The 24,236-nt window shown below is 42.0% G+C and overlaps 1 protein-coding gene across 3 annotated transcripts in view; it reads right to left on the bottom strand.

Annotated features, from left to right (window-relative positions):
• The window catches only part of SULF1 (sulfatase 1), a 111,923-nt gene extending 88,048 nt beyond the window's left edge, over positions 1 to 23,875 (bottom strand). For 2 of the 3 annotated variants that reach the window (XM_083187223.1, XM_083187226.1), the window contains exon 1: positions 23,554 to 23,875. The gene's annotated coding sequence lies outside the window, so the exon portion shown is untranslated. Of the gene's footprint in view, positions 1 to 9,341; positions 9,456 to 23,553 lie in introns of those variants that run through there. The other variant, XM_083187224.1, reaches the window with a different exon arrangement.
• Between the last annotated feature and the right edge of the window lie 361 nt (positions 23,876 to 24,236).

Below are 24,236 nucleotides of genomic sequence, written 5' to 3'. Positions count from 1 at the left end.
TAATGTTGGTAATTATCATGCTGACATGAGAATGTCAACATATCCATAATGTCGATGTTAAACACGTTGACAGTGATGAAATGTCGACATATTGTCCCTGGTGTCCCATTAGTGACTTACCTTCCATGTCCGGGGGCAATGCGATCATTGGTTCTCTAATGTCTAATCCATCAGCAGTTGGGTAAGTATTCCTAATTCTACTACTCCATCTAGTGCCTGACCCTAACCTCCCCCTGGACAGCCTAACCCTCCCACCCAAAGCCTAAACCTAATCCGCCTGTAATCCTACCTGTAGTGCTTACCCCCCCCCCCCCCCCCCACACACACAATTTAACCCTAAATCCACCCACCCTGCAGCCTAAACGAATCGGGACGTCAAATCGGCCCAAATTGGTTCACTTTGATGTCTCCTCAAAGTCGGTGGTCTGACCTGCTGGCCGTCCAACCACTCGACCTCAGACCTCCCTCTGGCGGCGGCCCAGGCACGGAGCAGGGCCACATGCGATCCATCACAACAAACTGTGATGGATCGCATGCGTCCCTGACCTTCCCGGCTGCTCATGAGGTATTGGCTAACCAATATGGTCATCTTTACCCTAACCCTCCCGCCCCCAGCCTAATCCTATTCATAGTGTTTACCAACCCCCCAACCACCTAACCCTAACCTCCCACGACAGCCTTACCCTAATCCCCCCTTTAGTGCTTAACCCCCCTCCTCCACAGCCTAAACCTAATATTATCCCTATGACACTGTTGACATTTCGTCTGCATCTGTAGATGGGTTTCCCACGGTGGGGAGAAGTAACAATTAGGCCCAATTGATGTTCATTACTGTACATGGTCCATATCATTGTGACTACACATATGCCCTTAAATGGCTTTAGGTTGTTGCACAATCGCTAATTGCTCCCTAATTAGATAACTTCGGTACTCTATGTAACAAGTCAATGAATGGGAGATATTCTAACCTAGAGCGCCATAGACACTATTCAGCTGAGTCACAAGCACAAAACCAACTTGTCATTCTGATGAAAAGAAAACACATTTAACAACTGCTATCAAAGTCTATGCGCAGATTAACCCAAAACACTAGCAAAACCTACTTCAACATGTGCAAACAAATAATATACTTCCGTCAGTAGCACAGAACGATGAATACAAATGATAACAGTAACATCCTGACAAAAATACATGTTATCTTTGTATTTTCAGATTAAAAAAGAAACATGTTGAAACATAGAAAACCTTAAGAAATTTCTTTATAGAAAATCCTTTCATTCAATAAGCATCCTGTTGTTACACAGTCAAGATAAACTCTTTATTACTAAGTATTTCTTGGGCATCACTAACTATGACAGTAGTATAAACAGTGGGAGACATTATACAAGGTCACTTTTTCAATCAGTTTATTGAATCCCTTTCTTTTCTGTTTTATTGTTCTCCTGGTTGCATTCGTTCTATTTGCTTTATATAGGTCGGGCAAGTCTCTGATAGAAGATATGGTAGAACACAGGTTATCAAACTCGGTCCTCGGGACCCCACACAGTGCATGTTTTACAGGTCTCCTCACAGAATCCCAAGGGAAGTAATTAGCTCCACCTGTGCATCTTTATAAATGAATCAGTCAGTAATGAGTGCATCTGTGCACCTGCCGGGTGTCCTGGAAACCGTGAACTGTGTGGGGTCCTGAGGACCGAGTTTGAGAACCTCTGTTGTAGAAGAATGGGACTGCTAGTCTTTGGTGCATACCTGCAATGCTTCCTATTCCTTCACCTGATTTTTAGACACCTGAAACGTGGGAGTGATGCCATTACAGTGAATCAAGAACAGCATGGAAACCTTTGTACGGTACTACACACCGAAGGACTGGGCATGTTATAAGGTATCAGTGAGACATTGTCTGACCCTTAATAAATAACTTTCTGTTAACAGATGCTCTACCACCTACAGGTACAATATACATTTCAGTATATTGCTGTTTCCTAAAGTAGGAGCCCCAGAGGTTACTCCACACAGTTGTAATTCTCAGGCCCTGCTGATTCTGTAAATCAGAACAGTAAAATCTATTTTAAAATTATGACAGACGAAACGTGTGCAAGTTATCTTGTGCACCAAAATCCCTCCTGCAGTTCTCAACCGTCTCTCCACATGCTTCCACACCCACACAGTGATGTCTAACAGCACTCTGATTGGTGGAGATCTCCAGTCATCCACCAATCTGCATACTTAGGGGAGTATTCAATCTCCACTGCTATTTCTGACAGGGGACATAGCGACAGGCGCCTATTCAATGCTGGGAATAGCAGCAGGCGCCTACTCAATGCTGTCTTGCCCAACATTTTCCGATAACAGACGTGATTTGTCGCGATCACAGACAATCCATGGCCGTTTATGTGGACATGATCCCTTTTCGACGATCGGCATGCAGGACACTGAATCCCGCCTGTTGACATTGCGGTCGAGCAAAATTAAAACAGGCCAGGGGCCCCGGCTGTCAGGACTCATTAAAGTGGTCATGCAGAGGTGGGGAACTCATTTCTCTATGCCACCTAATTACCCACCCTCCCCTCCACCCAATTAGGCAGAGACAGGGCCAGTGGTAGGGTATTTGGCACCCCCCTGCAAACTAGAATGCTTTTCTGTGAGAATTACTGTGCAGGGCCAATGTGGAGGTTAAAATGTTCCACCTCACCATTAGAGGTGGTGGAACTCAGTTCCACCCTGTTCCCCCTCACTTTAACCCCTGCCTGGGATTGAATACCCCCTTAGATTTTGCGTATAGTTCTACATGCCTTCTAAATAGCCCTGGAAGTACCAGCCTGTGCGGTTGGACCAACTTTCCCTGCTCAAAGGCTCCTAGAATTGTGGGGTCCTGGGCAACTGGCCAGTGTACCCATACATTAAGATGGCCATGCACTAAGCCAATCAGAAGCGAGCAAATACCTTGATGTTCATTTGCATAGTTAGGTGGAAGTCCTGTTTCATCTAAATTGATTTATATTTTTTTCATTGGTTTACTTCAGGATAGAAAAAAAGGAGGGGTACTTGTTTCCTAGAACGGCCACAATCGCGGGCATCGGGTGTAATTTTTAGTGGTCTGCGACGCGACCGACGCGATGCCCCCGATTTCCCATTGAAATGCATTGAAAAAAGTCAAAATCGCGTCGGTCGCGTCGCAGGCGGCTAAAAAAGGCTTAAATGGTCCAGACGCGATGCCCCCGATTTCCCATAGGAAACAATGTTAAATGCCTCAATTTACCCGCGATGCCCTTGATTTCCCATAGGAAACAATGTTAAATGCCTCAATTTACCCAAATCATCATAGGGAACAATGGTTAATGGGCCAGAAACCCCCAAAAACACCCCTGAACAGTGAAATGTCCCCCCAAAAGTAGTTTACGCCACCCCACGATCAACGTGAACCCGAAGCGTGGCGAGCGGCGGCGGTACGCGTCCTCCGACCTTTTCATACCCCCACTATTCACGTCGGCGTGGAGTTGAGAATAGAATAGTGTGGCGAGCGCAGCGAGCCACCGAGCCCGAAGCATGGCGAGCGCAGCGCGCCCCGCGAGGGGACGCGGATACCTTCACAGGTAAACGCGTCCCTTCGCGGGCTTCACAGGTATCCGCGTCCCCTCACGGGATAGTGGGGGTATGAAAAGGTCAGAGGATGCGTACCGAGCGCAGCGAGCCACCGAGCCCGAAGCGTGGCGAGCGCAGCGAGCCCCGTGAGGGGACGCGGATACCTGTGAAGCCCGCGAAGGGACACATTTACCTGTGAAGGTATCCGCGTCCCCTCGCGGGGCTCGCTGCGCTCACCACGCTTCGGGCTCGGTGGCTCGCTGCGCTCGCCACACTATTCTATTCTCAACTCCACGCCGACGTGGATAGTGGGGGTATGAAAAGGTCGGAGGACGCGTACCGACGCCCCTCGCGGGCTCGCTGCGCTCGCCACGCTTCGGGTTCACGTTGATCATGGGGTGGCGTAAACTACTTTTGGGGGGACATTTCACTGTTCAGGGGTGTTTTTGGGGGTTTCTGGCCCATTTACCATTGTTCCCTATGATGATTTGGGTAAATTGAGGCATTTAACATTGTTTCCTATGGGAAATCGTGGGCATCGCGGGTAAATTGAGGCATTTAACATTGTTTGCTATGGGAAATCGCGGTCATCGCGTCGGTACCATCGCACCCGATTTTTTAGTGCATGCGATGGCCGCGATGCCCCCGATTTTTACTAACGATGCCCACGATCATGATCGGTGTGGCCGTGCTAGGAAACAAGTACCAAAGGAGGCTGTAACATAGATTGGTGCTGGCTATGGCTTTGCTGCAGGGCCATCCTGTTTCAGTCCAACTCTGTGTCATACATGCATTAGACATGATTAAAATCCAATGATAGTGCGGGCAGTGGGAACGCCCTTGCCAATACATTGGTTGTTCAATCACGCTTCAATTCTTCCATCTCTTTCTTTACAGCTGACCAGAAGATGGTAATTCCACGCTGGCATGAAACAAAACATTGTCGGGAACAACTCAAGCAATTCATCTCGCATTACTGCTTAGTCAGAAATGTATTTGAACTTTGGGCATCCCCATTGTTTAACTGAAGAAAATTAAAAGCAAGCCTGAAAAGGGTTAATCAGTAATGCAGGAAGATACTGACTAACTATTCTCGTTCCCCAATTATTATCCTCTGTTCCAATAGGCCAGAAGTAGTCATCATAACCACAGAAACCGAAAAACACACTGCATTTGTACGGGCAACCCAAATCGTATTTCCCACAACCAACCCTTCATCCCGTTCTTGATCTTGGCAGAACTAACTATATTGGGAATATATTGGGATATGGCCAAGGAGAAAAGTTCCCATGACTCATGTTAACTTAACAGGACATTTTTGTTTCATGCACTACATTTTTAAAAAAGCCGTAATTTATCCTTATTTAACAGTAGTATTTAGACCTTAACATTCGCAGAACTGTTTGAAGGACAACGCAGTCTGACTCCACTAACATACATGGAAAGCCCTAACAAGAAAAGTTATTCATAAAATCAGACAGCCATAACTCTGCTGATTATGAAAGTAACGGTGCCTCCCGAAAGATGATTAACCCTTTGTAGAGACATTGCAACTACGTGCGGCACAAATATTAGTTACCCAGAGCGTTCAATACTTACTGTTGTTAGGTTGGATATGGGTCATAAGGTCGACACAAGCTTTAGGGAGACAATGGGAAGGTCAACAGTCAAAAGCTCGACATTACTTTTTCATGGCTTTTGTCCCGAATTTCGACATAAGTTTACATGGATACCGTATCAGTGTACCACATCCCCTGGCCACTATTGTATCCTCCCTCCATGCCCTAGTGGATGTAAGGGTATGTAATGCCACCACGATTTGGAAAAAACATGAAAAACTAATGTTGACCTATTGACTGTCAACCTCCCCATTGTTGACATAACAGTTGTATCGACCTTCTGACCCTCTCTACCTTAGCCATGTTGACGATGTGTCAACCAAAGCCGACCGTATCCAGTCATGCTGCCTCAAGCTAGCCACACATATTGAATCACATGTGGCCCAAGGTTGGTCAATAATGAACTGGCATCAATAAAATGATAAGAAAGCAAAGTTGGAAAAGGCATTCACTAACAGCCTGTGGTCAGCTCAGTGCCACACTAACAGGCGCCAGTGATTACAGAAGTGCTCCAGCGGCTTGGCTTCTAGCGGAGATTTGGTAAGCTGGGGGACCACATTTTATAGACCCAGTGAAAGTGGGCCACACACGGGCCAATACTTCCAGCAGCTGTGGCCTTGTTGTTGGAAGTATTGGCCCAAGTGGGGACCGCTTTATCTGTTTGCAAAATGTGGTCCTCCAGCATACAAAATCTCAGTGTTATATAGCTGGGGTTGTGTAAGGAACCACGAGCCCTGGCCCAAATCACTGCATAGAGCAGCCTCCAATGTTGGGATAACCAACAAATTTAGGTGGTAGCAGAACTTTAAGAATCTTTTGGACTCATATCCACATTCATTCAGATTATTTATTGTCTGTTTTATGAATGGTCTTATTAATGCAACCGAATTTGTGTAATTTTTCATATGTGCCCCTGTTTTAGGTCTTCCCGATACTGGCTTTCCTGGAAGGAGGTCAGAGTGTTCTGCCAGTGGTACAGATACCAAACAACACAACGTAAAAGAGAAAGCACAATGTTCATCTTATACAAATACAGCAAATACATAATCCCAAATGCTAATGTTTAAATTTGAGATACAATTTTAGTCCAATAAATGGTATATGGAAATGTTACACTTGTACATATATACATAATATGACATTATGCATGTAATAGGATAGTCGGTACTTGTGTATTATAACGGCGCCCGATTTCATCCAAATCGCATCCGATTTGCGGCCAATTTTCTGCCGATTTTTGGCCGATATGATCTGCGATGCGATTTTGCGTCCGATTTGCGTCCGATTTTCGGCAGATTTTTTGCCGATTTTCGGCCATTTCCTGATGATTTGCATGTTATTCCATCCTTGCACACCCCCAGGTACTATGCGATGGTATGCGATGTGATTTTCGGGAAAATGCCCCTGATTGTACAATTAAATATCGCATAGCAACGCATGCCAGCAAGTGGCATGCGATGCGATGTGATTTGCAATATTAAATGCACCCCCATTGTTAACGCCATCCCCACTATCAACGCCAACCCGAAGCATGGCGAGCGCAGCGAGCCCGCGAGGGGCGGCGGTACGCGTCCTCCGACCTTTTCATACCCCCACTATCCACGTCGGCGTGGAGTTGTTTTAGATAGAGGGGCGGCGGTACGCGTCCTCCGACCTTTTCATACCCCCACTATCCACGTCGGCGTGGAGTTGATTTTAGATAGTGTGGCGAGCGCAGCGAGCCACCGAGCCCGAAGCGTGGCGAGTGCAGCGAGCCCCGCGAGGGGACGCGGATTACTTTACATGTATTCCGCGTCCCCTCGCGGGGCTCGCTGCGCTCGCCATGCTTCGGGCTCGGCTAACGTGGATAGGGGGGGTATGAAAAGGTCGGAGGACGCGTACCGCCGCCCCTTGCGGGCTCGCTTTGCTCGCCACGCTTTGGGTTGGCGTTGATAGTGGGGGTGGCGTTAACAATGGCGGTGCATTTAACATTGTAAGCACCCATCAGGGTGATTGTACAATTACAAATCGAATTGCTTCACATGCATCACATGCCACTATATTGCATGCGATGCACTACGATGGAAATCGGGGGTGTGCAAGGTGTGCAATAATGGAACAGCATGCAAATTGGTCGGAAAAAGTGAAAAATTGGTCGAAAATCGGCCGCAAAATCGCATCCGATTTTTCCATGCGATTTGCGGCCGATTTTCGGCTGATTTCGTGGGCGCCGTCATAATACACAAGTACCGGATAGTCAAATATAATACGTTCTCCTCTTCCATGATAAAACTAACAACCATCTCTTTTATGTTCTCTGATAGTGATACCATTATCATTACTTCTGCTATTTGCTTATTTCCTTCCTTGGTACTTGTGTAGTTTCACGGCGCCAGCATGGCCCCGTGCGTCTGAGTCCCCTTGCAGGGCTCGCTTCGCTCGCCCACGCTGCAGGCTCGGTGGCTCGCTACGCTCGCCACGCTATTTAAAATCAACTCCATGCCAACATGGATAGTGGAGGCATGAACTATCCATGTTGGCATGGAGTTAAGTTAGTTTATTTGACATATTTAGTGGCGAGCGGACACCCGGAAGTAGCACGGCGCCATGCTGGCGCCGTGAAACTACACAAGTACCCCTTCCTTTTTCCACCTGACTGACCTTCAGCTTATTGTAGGTAAGCATGACAGAGGGATACAAGAAACTGGTGTATGGGTTATTCTTTGGTACTCCATCACTAGGTCCCCCCCCTTCTACTCTCCAGGCTATTGCCCTTCAATAAATATTAACCATGTGATAATTTTGCTAACTTTTTTCTGTTATACAAAGACATTGACTGTAGACACACAATACTTAGTCAAGAAGTTCTAAAATTGAATTTCTTTGCATTTACTGTGCTACAGACATACATTTGTGATGTACAGTATATGATCAGGGTTTGGATTGTATCATGTGTTAGACCCAGGGCATAAAGTGGTTTTTGAGACCTCATTTCCCTTTGCCCTCTAATTCAACCCCTAATTCAACCCCCCCCCCCCCCTCAATTAGGCAGAGCCAGGGCCATTGTTAGGGGTTTTGGCACCCCCTGCTAATTATAATGCTTTTCTGTTAGAATTACTGTGCAGGGCCAATGTGGAGGTGGTGGAACTCAGTTCCATCCAGTTACCCCTCACTTTAACCCCTGGTTGGACCCCTGAATAAGAGATGAGAAGAAAGGCAGACATGAATGCATCTATTGGCAGTTGCCCATCTACGACCTTATGCAACTGGCACTAGAACGTCCCTTCCTTGTTTACCCCTGTGATTATTTAAAAGAGAAATGTCCACTGTCAGCACCCAACAGTGCCTTTGTGCGTACACTTTGTGTAACATGTTGTGTCATATGATTTTTTAAGGGATTTTCATTGAAACGCAGTTGAAAAAAAAAACACTCAACCATTTTTTAAATGTATTTACAGTTACTTATACAGCGCAGCATATTCCGTTGCACATGTGAACATCAGCATTGCCAGTGGCTCTGAGAGGAAATTACATATGCGGTTTATAATCTGGAATGAACCAAAAGATGAATAAAACCATTTACTCCCCTTCTTACTAGAATTCAAAACTTTTCTACACTCCTATTTCAATTTTTACATTGGTAATAGGGAAAGTGCAGGTATGCTTGTCTCATTAGCTGCCCCTCCCCCGATTCAGTAACATCATATCCCAGTACCACACTGGTGGCACATTACACCAGATGTCATCTTCAAAATTAAGAGGCTTTCAGCTGTTGCCCTTTTACATTATTAACCACATAGAACTGAAAGGGAATTGGTGACATTATATTTCTCTTAGTGGTTTAGGCTCCTCCTACATCTGGACACCATAGACAGACATCAATTAACTCCTAATGGTATCAAGGATTGTTGAAAAATTATAGATATGTCCTAGAAAATTAAGGGAACACATAGGGTTGGCCTGGCCCACAGACTGGCCACACCCCTAAACATGGGCCCCTATCACTGTATTGCCCCGGTGGGCCTGGGTACACCAGATATCTGCATACATCCAACCTGTGGTGTCAAAGGACACATTTGTATAGAGGTTCTTTCAATATTCAATGGTACAAAGCAACTTTATTATTATTATTGTAGACAATTAAAGTTTAACCAGACTTACCTGGTTAAAGATGCCCACTAACGATCGAACTCTTTAAAACAAAATCATGATTTTTGTATAACATCTGGCTCAAGTAAATCCCCAAATGATTAGAATATTTTCCGGGAAAAATAAAAAATAAAGGGATATATTGGAATAAATGAATATTATCACATATTATTAAATGAACAGAGTTTAGCGCAAAACACAATAAATAGGATCTGCAATCTGAATGTAAAATAGAAAGCAAGAAAACACATATCCTTTGTTCCATCCCAGCCAATAAACCATTCTTACGCCAAAATGTCAAGTCAGTCGATTCAACAGTTTACAACAATTATTTTATTTAGATCCTCTATTTGTTGAGCTCATCCCAAACTGGTGTTATAGAGCAAAAATCGCAGCAGCACATGCACTGCAGCACCGGCGATAAAATGTTTTCCCCATGCAAACGCTATAAGTCCTTGGATTTATGAGGTAAATTTAGCCTCCTCAGTGGTTTATCTGCTCCTAAAGATTTTTTTTTTTGTTTAAGAACACATGCAACACAAATAATAAATCCAATATACTTTTATTTAACAACATTGTGCATTCTGAATAACAGGAAGTGAACATTCGAAGTTTGTAAATATTATTGGTAAAACCAGGAACTGTTCTGGAAATCCAGGAGATCCACTTTACCACGATTAAGTGCTACCCTATGTTTACAATGAGCTTAGGAAAATCCTGAAAGTTTAGGAAAAGTTAAACTCGCGTCAATCTTCATGTTAAACTGAAGACATTTAGAAATAATTACGTGGCATTAAAAATGATTTCCATATATCAATAACATAGTTTCAAACATTTTCAAATAGTTTCCATGGGAGCGTTATTTAATAGCTAGTGCACTGAGGCACGTCACAGGTGTACTGTCTCAGCGGACCTCTCCGTACTACCATCCTTGCTATTTCAAGTTTCTTAATGTTTATTATAATATAAAATTGTTAAATAATTAATTTATGCCTCTTCAAAAGATATGAATATGGAGCGGGTGGTGAAAATTAAGCCTCATACACACAGGGTGTTTTTGCCCAGTGTCTATGAGGAGCAATAAGAAGAAAATTGCTGGGCGGAAAATCGCTCAGTGCATACACACTGAGCAATTATTGCTCATCCCAGCAATTTTCACAGGGGGTTTCCATAGTACAAGACTCACAAAAGTGAACTACTTTCAGCTCAAAATCGACCAGTGTGCATTATCCTTAAGAAGTACAGTAGAAAAAGAGGAATTCTGTTGTACATGAAATAAATACATTTATAGGCATAAATGTTAGCTGGCTACACACACTACACAATAAAATAAACTGGAGAGTGAAAAACAACCAGCCAATCAGCTCCTACCTGTCATTTTTCAAACCCAGCCTCTAACATGGAATTAAGGAGCTGATTGGCTGGCTGTTTATCACTCTCCATTGCCCCTGCTCCATCGCTGCCAGCACCGGCAAATGTGCATGCACTTATTATTATCATTTATTTATATGGCGCCACAAAGGTTCCGCAGCGCCTAACAATACACTAATGAGCAAAAACAGTTAGAGGACTTGCCAATAATGGCTCAACCCACAATGTCGCTGGCTACACATATCCCATAGTGTGTACTTTAGCCTGTCTATGAAAATTATAGACATTTAACAACTATGCAATAATGATGGCTCATTTTCAAAATGTAAATTACTTTTGAGTATCCTCATATTAACGAATAATGGGATTGAAATACAAAAACAGGAGCGGACAATTTCTCTCAAATTAAAAATTGGCAACTGCAAAAGAGTATTCATCATATACTATTAATACATTCCTTGCTAGCAGTAAACTAGGAAACAAACAAGTGCACTCTGCTGTAAAAAGGATGTCTGGATTTTAATTATATGAATCTGTTTATAATTCTACCAGCTCCCTCGTGACTTAGTATAGCCAAACTAAATATTTAACTAATGTTTATAAGTTGCACTTAGCTGTTTTCCTTGAAAACATATACCTCCCACATGGATGCATTAATATAGCATACGCTATGGCAAATGTTAGTGAAATAATTCTTCTATTCTTACAATCATATCTACATTAAAGAACAAACATTATTTGATTTATAATAGGTAAAACTGATAATCAATCATGCCTGGACAATTTTTATATTTCTAAATAAATAACGGAGGAAAACTCAATAAAAAATTTTTTTTTAAAGGAACTCGATTAAAAAATATAAATCATAGTTTGGATAAATTTGCTCCATCAGTTTGACTTGGTGCATTATGGGACTGTCTTATAGATTGCAGATGTTGCTGTTATAACAGCTGTTTTGGAAGAGATAACAATGATGAAATCTGTAGATGAGTAGGCTACAAGTAGGAAATATAATACTAAATACAAAAAAAACTAACATTACTAATTGCTAACCTCTTACTATTTCCAGGGCGCTTTATAGGGTTTCAAAGAATATAATATTAAAGAAATAAATAAATTAAACAATTAGCTACCAAAATAGGTGAAAACCAAATTCAAACATTCTCTAACTGCCCTCCAAGAAGCTTCAAAGGCACCAGCCCTGGAAAGCAGATGCCATCGCGCCCAGTCTAACGCTTATTGAAGGCTCCTAGAATCATTGGGCCCTGGACAGCTGCCCAAAGCCTGGACATTGGCTATTTGCAGCCAGTAGCCTTCCTATGTTTTGCCTCTAGAATAGGGTTGGCCAAACCAGTCCTTGAGATCTACCAATGGTCCACATTCTCCAAATCACCTAGCTGGTGCACAGCTGTGGTCATTACTAACTGTCACATTTTCAAACCTGCTGTATTCATTCCTACTATAGATCCACAGGTTGTCTGAGAAACATTAACTGTTGGTAGATCTTGAGGACAGGTTTGGTCACCCCTCCTCTAGAAGGTTCCAGAGCTTATAAAATGCCTTAAGTGACGTATATAGTGGCTTATGGAAGTGGAGGAGAGGCTTATGGAATAATAGCAAAGTTTGGAGAGAATGTGAATTTAAAGGTCTACAACACTTGAGATAAAGATCAACTCCTTGTGCCTATAGTCAAGGTGCTGTGCAGTTCAATGATTAGAGCAGGTGTTGTATATGGTGATACCATGTAGTTCTTTATAGATTTATGGCACAAGAAATTCAGCTTCAGTATTGGCCATCAGCAATGATAAATTAATGGACTGAGTTTTAAAATGATTAAAAATACATTTTTCCAAATGACCAAAATGGAGAGAGAGATCAAGGCCTTGGTGATACTGAACGTTAAGCATCATGAAAATGACTTTTAATGATGCATTGCCCAGCAACAATCCTGTTTTAATGGTTAGAATAAAGCCTTGCTTTATCCAAATACTGCTAAGTCCTTATGACATAGATGTATTATTAACCCATTCATACTACAATACTATTTACCAATGGTGTGCGAGAAACATTTAAAACTTTTTACATTATAAGTGACTGACAGTGAGCAAATATACCATATATTACCATAGCAGGTATCTGTCTATGTACATTTCTAATCTTTGGAACCCTAGTTAATCTATTACAGGGAAGTGCTATGGCAATAATGTGCTGCATATCTTGAGAAATATTGATTTTTTTTTAAAAACATTCTCACAGTTGTAGATGTAACATCATGTTGCCACCTGCCCATATAATGTGGGGACAGTTCTAGGATTGAAAGATAAAGTTTGAAAGATAGAAGACTGAAGTGGAAGGTTCTGAAACAGTCGCTTCCCATTGGGTTGGAGGTGCATATTTAAAGCGGCACTCACAGTGTAAAGCACCACAGGTTTTACACTCAGGTGGGGAATTCAATTACCTGTGATACGGGAAGTAGCCTTGGACTTTAAAGCCCAGGGCATTGGATTCCCAAAATTCCCCGATACCTTTGTTAATGTTTGTTAAAGTACCATGTTGCAGAATCTGTAAGGCAGGAGAAAAAATAATCCCTGATAACTGCTGACATCAGGTTTTAATTGGATATTCCTAGGGCAATTAAAATTCCCCTAATTGTGAATGTTGCGTTTGCGGCTTTTTAAAAAATAAAGCCCATAGGGTTCTAGACTGCCAGCATATCATATGGAGGCAGAGAGGGGAGATGGATGGGGGGATTTCACAGTAAGAGGCATCAATAGACTGTGAGCTGCACCCCAATGTCCAGCAGCATGGGACCTCATACAAAAAAATTGGGCTGGATTTATTTAATGTATGATAAGAGTGCTCTGTATTTTGGGGATCTTCCATTCACAGGTACACATACATATAATTCTAGTCCTAATGGAGCTGTACTGATTGGAACACCACTAAAATTACACTTCATCATATTTTATTTTTTCTTTGCAAAAACAAAATAAAACTTTTGGATCTCAAAACATTTAGTTCTCCAGGCAACTCTTACCATGGGCCGGGGCAAACCACTGTACCTCAGAAACTTTTTGCACCATTCTGAACCACTAACTGCAGAGCTAGATACACCTGCATAAACTGGTATACTGCACAATGCCAAGCACATGCAATCCAACTGCTGCTACCAAGTACTGTACATGCAATCCAACTGCTGCTACTGTGCAATCCAACTGCTGCTACCAACAACAACATGAATCCAACTGTTGCTACTGTGCAATCCAACTGCTGCTACCAACAACAACATGAATCCAACTGTTGCTACTGTGCAATCCAACTGCTGCTACTGTGCAATCCAATTGCTGCTACCAACAACAACAACATGAATCCAACTGTTGCTACTGTGCAATCCAACTGCTGCTACCAACAACAACAACATGAATCCAACTGTTGCTACTGTGCAATTCAACTGCTGCTACTGTGCAATCCAACTGCTGCTACCAACAACAACAACATGAATCCAACTGTTGCTACTGTGCAATCCAAATGCTGCTTCCAAGCACACGCAATCCAACTGCTGCTACCAAGTACATGCAATCCAGCTGCTGCTACTGTGCAATCCAACTGCTGCTACCAAGTACATGAATTCCAACTGTTGCTACTGTGCAATCCAACTTCTGCTACCAAGCACATGCAATTGCAATCCAACTGCTGATACCAAGCACATGCAATCCAACCGCTGCTACCATGTACATGCAATCCAACTTCTGCCATACACAATTTCATCATAAGTATTATAACAGCATTCACAAGCCACAACCATTATATAATACAACACTGAACCTCATTCTATGATATTTTGAAGACCACTGATTTGTAAATATATAACTAAACCATTACAGATACCATAATTCTGACAATAAGCTCGACACTTAACTGTAAATGTAATTTTTCTCCGTAACTTATGTATATATGTAAAGTATATATCATGTAAATAAGAAATGTGTGGATCAGTTCTTTAGAAATCCAAACCCACCTGAATTTTGCAGATATGAAATGAACCAAGTCCCGGTTCATATTTTTCAGTGGTTCGAAATTTTTATCAATTTTAAATCTGAATTCTGATTTCTGAATTAGTAAACTTACATGATTTTAGCTGTTTTTTATTCAGTGAAATTCAAAAATTCAGAATTTAAAGTGAAATCCAAACCAAAACACTTGAGGGTGTTATGATCTTGTCTTTATCACATTCCATTAAACTAGTAGTTTCCAAACTTTTTTGAATCACTGCGCCCGCAATGCAAAGGTTTCTTATTGCAAATTCCACAAAAAAATTATTCAATTAAGAAAACTGAGTTTATAAGTAACCCTTAGGTACGTCATCCATAGGTACTGTCATGTGGTTGTGGTGGTTTGTCCACATAACTTATCATTGGCAGCCTCACGCACTGGTTTCATCTATTAAAATGACCATAAATAATTTGAATTGGTCCTGGGCCACCAACCCTTTGCACCCCTGCAAGTGCTTTGCGGCACTCCAGGGTGCCATGGCACACAGTTTGGGGACCACTGCATTAACCTCTTCCAGCTCTCTGCCTGTATTCCTTAACATACTAGACCTAACCTCTCCAAAAGAGTTTGGTTTTATGTCTACCATTAACTTACAATGCAGATACGGTACAAACCACCTTGGTATGTGGAGTTGATTTTACCAGGGAGCAACATGGGACAGGGGAGGTCACCCAAGGGTGCCCCACACACAAAGGGCCAACCCAAACGGTCTGTATGCCGAGAGCTGCTTCTGAATGCATAGCAATGCTCTGTATGCAGCATGTATTCAGAAGCAGTGGCATGGCAATGCTGGCTCATTAGTCTCCTCCACACACGCTCCACTCCACTAGTGGTGACCGTGCTGCACTGAGGGGTCCCCCAAGAAGATGAGGAGGAGTAGGGTGCGAAGAACAGCTGCTGCTTGAGGCGGTGGTTTAGCTATCCTCGAACAACAATGATAGCACTCCACTGCTCCTTCCCTGCCTGCCAATGGCAACGCACACTGGAGAGGGTGGTGGCCAGAGCATTGTTTTAGGGGGCGTGGGGTAGGGCGCCACCACGACTTTGTTGCCCAGGGCCCCTGGAAGCTTTAATCCATCTCTGTATGTGTGTCTTATTAAAATTTTACTTGCAAAAACCATTCCTAAAATATAAAAACTTCCTCTCATCAGTGGTTCCTATTAAATGTTTTTTTTCTATTTTAATGCCCTCTTGTTATTTTTTCAATAAGTTGTCAGGTCATACGTCCTTCTTCCCAGTCCTAAGAGCCATCCATCTCACAGACCAGAGCCACCCAGCGAGATGTGACCAGCGGCTGAATGACCTAGGAAAGAGTGCTGCTAGCTGGTATTCCGCTCTCCCCGACAAGTTTGCCCCTGGGCTTGTCAATCACTTGCAAGTGCCAGTGTGTGGAAACTACAGGCATCTAGGTCTTTGATCATGCATTTACATAACAATGCAAATAGTAATTGAAATAGAAAATGAAAATGTGTTTAGGGACCTTTTACTGTAATGGAATCAAAAGAACATTGTATGTACATGTGCATAGGCTGTTTACACCCTTGCCAGTAGTAGCACATATAACGCATATATGGAATGCTGAACCCACCATAAATATTTTCGAGTGTTCACCACCTGGAACAGTAAATTACACTTTGACAACAAGCTGGACTTCCCCAGAGGCACAGAGGTATTTAACTGCTCTATTTATTGCACAGAGGACAATTACTTGATTTCTTTTAAGTTCACACAACTTTACTGTAATTCTATTAACAAAGCTCATATAAGTTCCTTTTTGTTTTCCTCGCAGGCCTGGAAACTGGATATGAGTTCGCTGGCTACATTATGGGGGGACATGTGTTAACAGTACTATTTTAGAACAGTCACTTGGAAACAGTATTACTTCACTATTATGTTACATGCAGAGTTAACGTTAATAATTGGATATACACAGGCCGTTTAACTCTATTGGATCTTTTTAAATATGCTGATTTGAACTATTCAGCCCACTGAAAATAAAATAAGAATGTTGTAAAAATGTACCGATTAAGAGGCAGATGTATTAAGCCTTAAAAAGAGATAAATGCAAGGGTGATAAAGAGAGATAAACGTCCAATCAATCAGCTTGTTACTGATGTTTTTCAAACACTGCCTGTAACATGGTAGTTAGAATGTGATTGGCTGGACGTTTATCTCTCTTTATCACCATCGCATTTATCTCTTTTGAAGGCTTAATACATCTGCCCCAATGAGTGATATTGCAGGGTTGCCTACTTTTAAAGTCTCCTCCCGGGAGAAGCCCGGAGAGGAGACTGTCAGCAGCACTTTGGGGGGTGGGGCCTGATGTAGACATCATCAAGCCCCGGTCCCCAGTATGGCAAATCATGCAATTTGCGGGTCTTCGAGGAAGAGGCGGGGATAAATGGTGCGGTGTGCATGTTAATCCCCGCCCCCTAAAAGCCACGAATCACAGTAATATACTGATGCGGCCAGGGAGATTCAGGGGTTGCCGCCAGTATCTGGGAGGGTTGACCACCTTTCCGGGGGGCCGGGAGGGGGACACGATTTTCGGGAGCCTGCCGGCCATTCTGGGAGGGTAGATTGTGATATTGTTGTTATCACTCTTTACAAACGTAAATGGCGTTCCTGCCAATCAGTTTCCAACCAAGAGCACCAGAAAGTGGGAGGGGGGTATTACTCTCGTGAGGTGGACAAGCGTCACTCGAAGACTTGATGAAAGTGAAGTCATGCTTTATTTTAAGACATCAACGTTTCAGGGCTCATCCCCTTCGTCAGGATCAGCCCCGAAACGTTGATGTCTTAAAATAAAGCACGACTTCGCTTTCATCAAGTCTCCGAGTGCCGCTTGTCCACCTCACGAGAGTCTACATAGGGTGACATCACTCAACTTGAGGCCACCGGAGCAAGATAGTCCAGGGCACAATTGCACTATATAGATATATATTTTTATATTCTTCTATATTTGTTTATTTATTAACAGTTTCTTATATAGCGCATACATATTCCGCAGCCCTATATGCTGTACAAATTGCTGCACTTCCATTACAGGCTATAGAGTAAAGTTTATTTTACTTTAGCCATATAAAAAGGACTATATAGAGATGGTAAAACTTTGTCACTGACCTTTCTGTTTTATTACTGTCCAACCTCAACCTCTTTATAAGTGGCCAACGTATATTGATGTATAGGCATACCTCCCAACATTTTGCATGATGGGGACATCTGAAGGGGCCTGACTTTTAAAAAAGGGTTTCATGAAAATGCAATGACTGCGAGCCAAGCCTCCAATTTTCATCATTGTGGGGGCATGCCCAACAGTGAATAGAAACTGTTCAAGTGTGCACACTTTTATTTTTACACAACATTTTTTATTTGAATGTGTGTAACAAATTTGAGCGTTGCTGGCATTTTTAGCGGATATTTTGAACATCCCTCACAGTGAAGTTGGCACTCACTTTTCTTGCAGTGCTCTACACATGTGCGTATAAATTGACAGGCTACTTCTAATGATTGAACATCCTAAATAATAAAAGGCTAACACTGGTCCTCACATTTTTGGGGGAGACTCAAGTGTTTTGTATGGAAAAAATTCAATCATTGGCAATTCTGACATTACGGTTATGTTGCTGTGTCATTTTGACAAGCTGGTAACTAGAAACTAGTAACTAGTAAAATATATTCCTCTTATAAGATTTTGTGAACAAGTAAAAACGTATTGCTCATTTACAATGATAGTAAATATGCAACAAACTATTTATTTAATAAACTAAAAAAGAGGGATTTAACAGAAAGATAGGATTTTGAAAACTGGTTTTAACAAAACTTTATTGTTGTGCAGTCCTTTTTTTGCCTATTTCAGAGGTTCCGAAACTTGTTCCTCAAGGCACCCTAAAGGCCCCCCTGAGGACAAGTCGCCCCCGACTTCCCCCTGAGCTTTCCCGGCAGCTCCCCGGGGGAGCTTGATAAGATTGGCACTTAATGTGCCATTTTTTTACATGTGATATATCGTCTGAGAGCATGCACCCACATGTTGGCTAAATATCAATCAATACCTGCACCAACTACTGCCCAACATTTCCTACTACTTCCCAACATTTCCTAAGGTTCCATCCATGTGCTTCATTAACATTATTATTATTATTATTATTATTATTATTATTATTATTATTATTATTATTATTATATAAATCCACCATTATTAAGCATTGTGACTAGAACAGAACTGCAAAATACATTACAGCCTAGATCACTATTACACTCACAGTATACAGTAGTCCATGTTTTTACAAGTTCTCATGGCCAGCTTTAGCAGAGTGCTACAAATCGGTGCAAAAAGAAAACCCCTAGTAATTAGCCAGGCATTTACATTTAGGGAAGTTTTGCACTTTTTACTCATGATTAAAGCCAAAAAACAAGAATATGACAAAGAAACATCATCTCCGCTATTCCGGCGAATGCAGCATATTAAATATTAGGAATCAGTATGCCCTATTACTTATAGGGTGCACTAGTAGACCTATGTATCTGTTGGTAAGGGAGCTATTTGTGAGTTATTTACCAGAGCACGGGAAATGTATTTCAACCACATCATTAACCTGCACATACGTTTTCGTACTTATTATTTAACCTTTTCCCCGATGCATGTGTGTATGAACTAGCCCTTATTTTAGAACTTGGGGTAGATCAAAGTTAATTGCTAATGGTTAATTCTATATATGCATACATTTCAGATTCCAGTTAAAAAACAAAATAACAAAGTAGACCAGCACTGATCTACAGCAAAATCTGTTTGAAAAAAAAAAAATTAAAATCTTAAAATTTAAAAAAAAAATGTAATTAACATTTACATTTTATTTTTTTTTTACATTTTGAAGTAGTCAAATCTGAAAATATGTGAGAAGTGATCTTTCAACCTGCTAGCTTTCTACTAGGTATTATTAGCTAGTAGCCCTTGCACCTCGCTGATGGCATTTGAGCATTGCAAAATGGCAGAAAAAGGAACTAAGGGGTTAATTTACTAAGATGGGAGTTCTATTTCAGATGGGATGTTGCCACGGGCAACCAATCAGAATCTACTTCTTATTTAGTTAACACATTTTAGAAAGGAATAGAAGCTGATTGGTTTCCCATAGCAACATTCCATTTCAAACAGAACTCCCATCTTAGAAAATTTCCCCCTATATATTCAGAACTTCAGCAGTACCAGAATGCATCAATACGGCACGTCCGCAAAGTCGCGTTGCAAAAGTTTTACTTCGGGCATAAATGGAATCCTGAAGTGTTTTGTAGTATTAAATACATAATCTTCCTGATCTTCCATATTTTGTGTCATATATCAGTGTCAGGGAACTGCAGGGCGCTTTCTGAAACCCAATCTGTGCTTCCTAAGTATGATTGACAGAGACTTAAGATATAATAATGCCATATCACGAACTGAAATACCACAGAAACTTATAATTATATCTTTTGATTACGGATAGTGTGTATTTTATATTTGCAAACGACGGCAGTAACAAAATACTTTCCAACTCTGTAAATAGGCAAAAATAAGAGCTGCAGTCATGATCCTGAGGTGATTTTTTTGTACCAGATTTAAAAACGTGGCTATTGTGCAGTAATCTAAGCTTCTAATTACACTTTAAAACAAACTCCATTAAATCAGCTGCTTATAACTGACGTTTCTCTGTGGTCTAGGATTTAGCAGCTAGTATGATTGCCAGTGATAACTCAAGTTCAGATCTTTGTTTTAATGAGAGTTTAAATATTTGTCTGTAAATGTATCTGTTCTGTTTTTTTAATTCATCGACAAATCCGCACACTTTTAAATATCAATCAAAATCATTCACGCTGGCAGGCTTCCTAACCTTGCTTTGCTGAGCACAGTATGTAACAGAGATAACTAGGATAGAATGCAGACTTGTACTACAGCAACAAGTGGAAGAACTCACACAGTACTTTTGGCATGTACAGTGCGGTTTGATTGCAGTTAAGATTAATTTTCTAAGCAATCATTTGAATGTGTGCCCATGGCTTACATGCAGATGAGGTGGTATTGATTTGGAACACTGAAATAAGACTCATGATAATTTATGAAGTCACTAGGAAATATGTTTAATAGGGGTACGAGGGGCAGTACGGATGGTGTAATGGTTAGCATTACTGCCTCGCAGCACTGAGGTCATGGGTTCGATTCCCACCATGGCTCTAACTGTGTGGAGTTTGTATATTCTCCCTGTGCCTGTGTGGGTTTCCTCCGGGTACTCCGGTTTCCTCCCACATTCCAAAAATATACTGGTAGGTTAATTGGCTCCCAACAAAATTACCCCTAGAATGAATGTGTGTGCGTACATAGGGACTATAGATTGGGCAGAGACTGATGGTCATGTTCAAATATTCTCTGTACAGCGCTGCGGAATATGTGTGCGCTATATAAATAACTGGTAATAAATAAATGAGGCACTTTTCCTTTGTGATGTCACAAATGTAAAGTGTCTCAACAAGTTCCTTGCATCTTGACAGTCTATTATTGTAAGTATTGGCCTTCTTCTTCTTTTAAATGTACAATTTATCAGATAGACAAGGTTATAAGAAGCCACCAACAGTCTCAGCTCACAGTATGCAAATATCTACATTTTGTAAATCAAAAATTCTGCAGACCTTCTGGAGGAAATTAAACACCTTGGATCCCATTTCAAGTAACAACAGTCATTAGCATACTTATATGTCATCAGTACTGAATTCAGTAGAGCTTCACAAAAACTAATACATTGGGGGTATTTATCAAAGCTTGAAGAGAGATAAAATTGTGAGAGATAGAGTACCAATCAATCAGCACCTATCATTTTTCAAACACAGGGCCAGATTCAGTGTATATTCGCTGCCTACCGAGCAGGTCAACACCGCTGAGTGAATTTTTATCCTTGGCAGAGTTGGGCAAAATGGGGGCGGGCGCTGAGATCATGTGACATTAGCCGCCTGCCCCAAGCGTACATCGACACGCCTTTGTTCGCAAGGGTACACCCATAATTTATATGGGCGTGCCCATAACACGCTGGACGTTCCCCTACGCCCGCCTACTATCCACCCATTGATGAGCGGAAGCCCCGGCGAGTGTGAAACTTGATGGAGGCATTCGCTCTGGGGGTTTGCACATGCCCATGTGCACGCATGATCAATCCCCAACAATCAGCCGGGGTAGCAAATTCTGCCCACACTGAGCCGGTCTGAATTACCCCAATAGCCTGTAAAAGATAGGTAGTAACTCACTGACTACTGCTTTACCTCTCACAATTTTATCTCTCCCCAAGCTTTGATAAATACCCTCCGCAAAATTTAAAAACAAGTTGCCAAGTTTATAATTCTGCCATAACACAATAGTGATAGATAGAACTCTTGGGATAAGATCAACTGTCACCTACCGCTCTAGATTGCATTACACAGAATTGAAATCTACAAGAACTTATTGTGACTATTCATGTTAATAAAGCGGATCGCTTTTCTGTTCGTAAAGTTGAGAAATCATTTTAAAAAAAAAATCTGTTTTAGAACACCAGTAACATTTTTTTTTATCCTAACTCGCAGAGCAATCAGAAGTAGCCCCTAAGCCATAGTGAAACAAGCCCTGACAAACAGCAAGGAGCACATGCAGGCATATCCAATGACAGGCATAAATAATACAGCTGGATTACCTGCAAAGCTCAGGTAATGTGCTACGGTCCATTTATTCATCCAGTGTTATTTCTGGATAATGAAACCTTAGGGATTTAGTACCACCATACCCTGACTAGCAAGACACAACACCTACCTAATGTACACAGTCACTTTTAAATGAATTAAGTCAGGTAACATTGTTACAATGTGACAATGAATACATGGACATCAAAGCAAAGCAATCAGCAATGCAATCAAGGATATGAGAGCCCCAATTACTGATATCAAATTAGGAAACAAGAATCTGGCATTGTAATAGGGTTTGTTTGTGCTATACACCATGAGTACAATTGTGTCTGGTTATTTGTGATTTGGGGTAGAACACTATTCATGATATGCAACACCAACAGCTATTTCCTCTCCATCCAAATGTCCTGGTGGGGAATTTACCTATGAACTTTCCTTACAGAGAAATAATAATCACTTAAACTACACACTACAGGTACTGTGCTAGCCAACACCTGTGCCACACTACATAGCGATAGAGTGCAAGCTCCATGGATCATGCCATTCCGTGCAGATTTGAATACATCGAATACAATGTTTTTATCTCTTCTAGAATTTAATTTGGGGTTTTCTAAAAATGTGTTCTTCCATGTAGCAATAATTCACCTTTAAGCAACAGATCTGCTCTTGCCTTTACAGTGGGTATTGCAGCCCCTGCATCAGGGCAAGATACAGTATTTCCTAGAAAGTCTTCTGAGAAAGCACTGGGCACATCCACAGCATTTCTTCCTGGATACAACAAGTGGTTTTTTTTTAACCCTTAAAAATCACATGATACAATCTAGAGTATCCTGAATTAACTCTCCTGCTGCTGGAGGCTATGTCATAAGGGGGGAGATCAGGTAACCCCAAGATCAGTTTAAAGCCCTGCTTACAGCTTCATGGGGGGAAGTGTGAGTCTGTGCTCAGCAAAGTGAGGGTTTATGCAGCACCCCTCTCTCTCTCTACCCCCCCCCCCCCTTCTCTCTTTCTCGGGGTTATCGATCAAGCACAATAACAGCATTGATAAGGCAGCAGTGGCTGACAAGCACACACATACACACACACATGGCAACAAGCAGAATAGCATGATGTTTGACTATACCTGAACAGACAAGAGAGATCCTTGTTGTCCCCCTTGCTCCTCTTCCTTGCAGATCACTTGCAGGAGACCACACAGCTCCAGCAATGCAGCCTTTCTGCCCTAATCCCCACTCCAATGTGATGACACACTCTAACCCCAACCATCTGTTGCAACACGTCCCGCAGCACTCAGCACAGTGATGTGTGTCAGGACAGGCTGCCCAATCCAATGGCTGGGGCTGGATGTCTCTGCACAGGCTGCAGGCACAGGAACAAAAATATATAGGAAAAAAAAAAAAGTAAAAAGAAAGAAGCTGCAGGTCTGCAAACTCTTACCCGAGTAACCTGAGATTTAGAGAGGGGAGCTCTATAAAAAGAGTGTAAGTGGGAGGTGCTGGGCTGCTGGGGAAGGTATTGAGGGTGTGATCAGATCTGATGACCACTTGTGCTGCTAGTGCTACAGCAGCAACCCCCTTGCAATCCCCGGGGACCACTAGGACCTTCGCACACAGTGGGGGATACACATCAGTAAAAGGAGAGATGCCATTTAAAAATAATGGTTTTATTGCCATGGAGGGCCATTTCCTGTGGGCACACGCTTTCTAAAGGAGACAAGTCATTTATTTATTTGTTAAAGGGGGGCTGACAAAGTGCTAATGTGCAACCAGTTTGCACTGAAATGTTAACTGATATTTTAATTGTATT

This window comes from Crinia signifera, chromosome 5 (assembly GCF_055691185.1).
Source record: "Crinia signifera chromosome 5, ASM5569118v1, whole genome shotgun sequence".
NCBI classification, from domain to species: domain Eukaryota; kingdom Metazoa; phylum Chordata; class Amphibia; order Anura; family Myobatrachidae; genus Crinia; species Crinia signifera.
The sequence above is the reverse complement of the archived record's forward strand: the minus strand, read 5'-3'. Positions and strand labels throughout refer to the sequence as shown.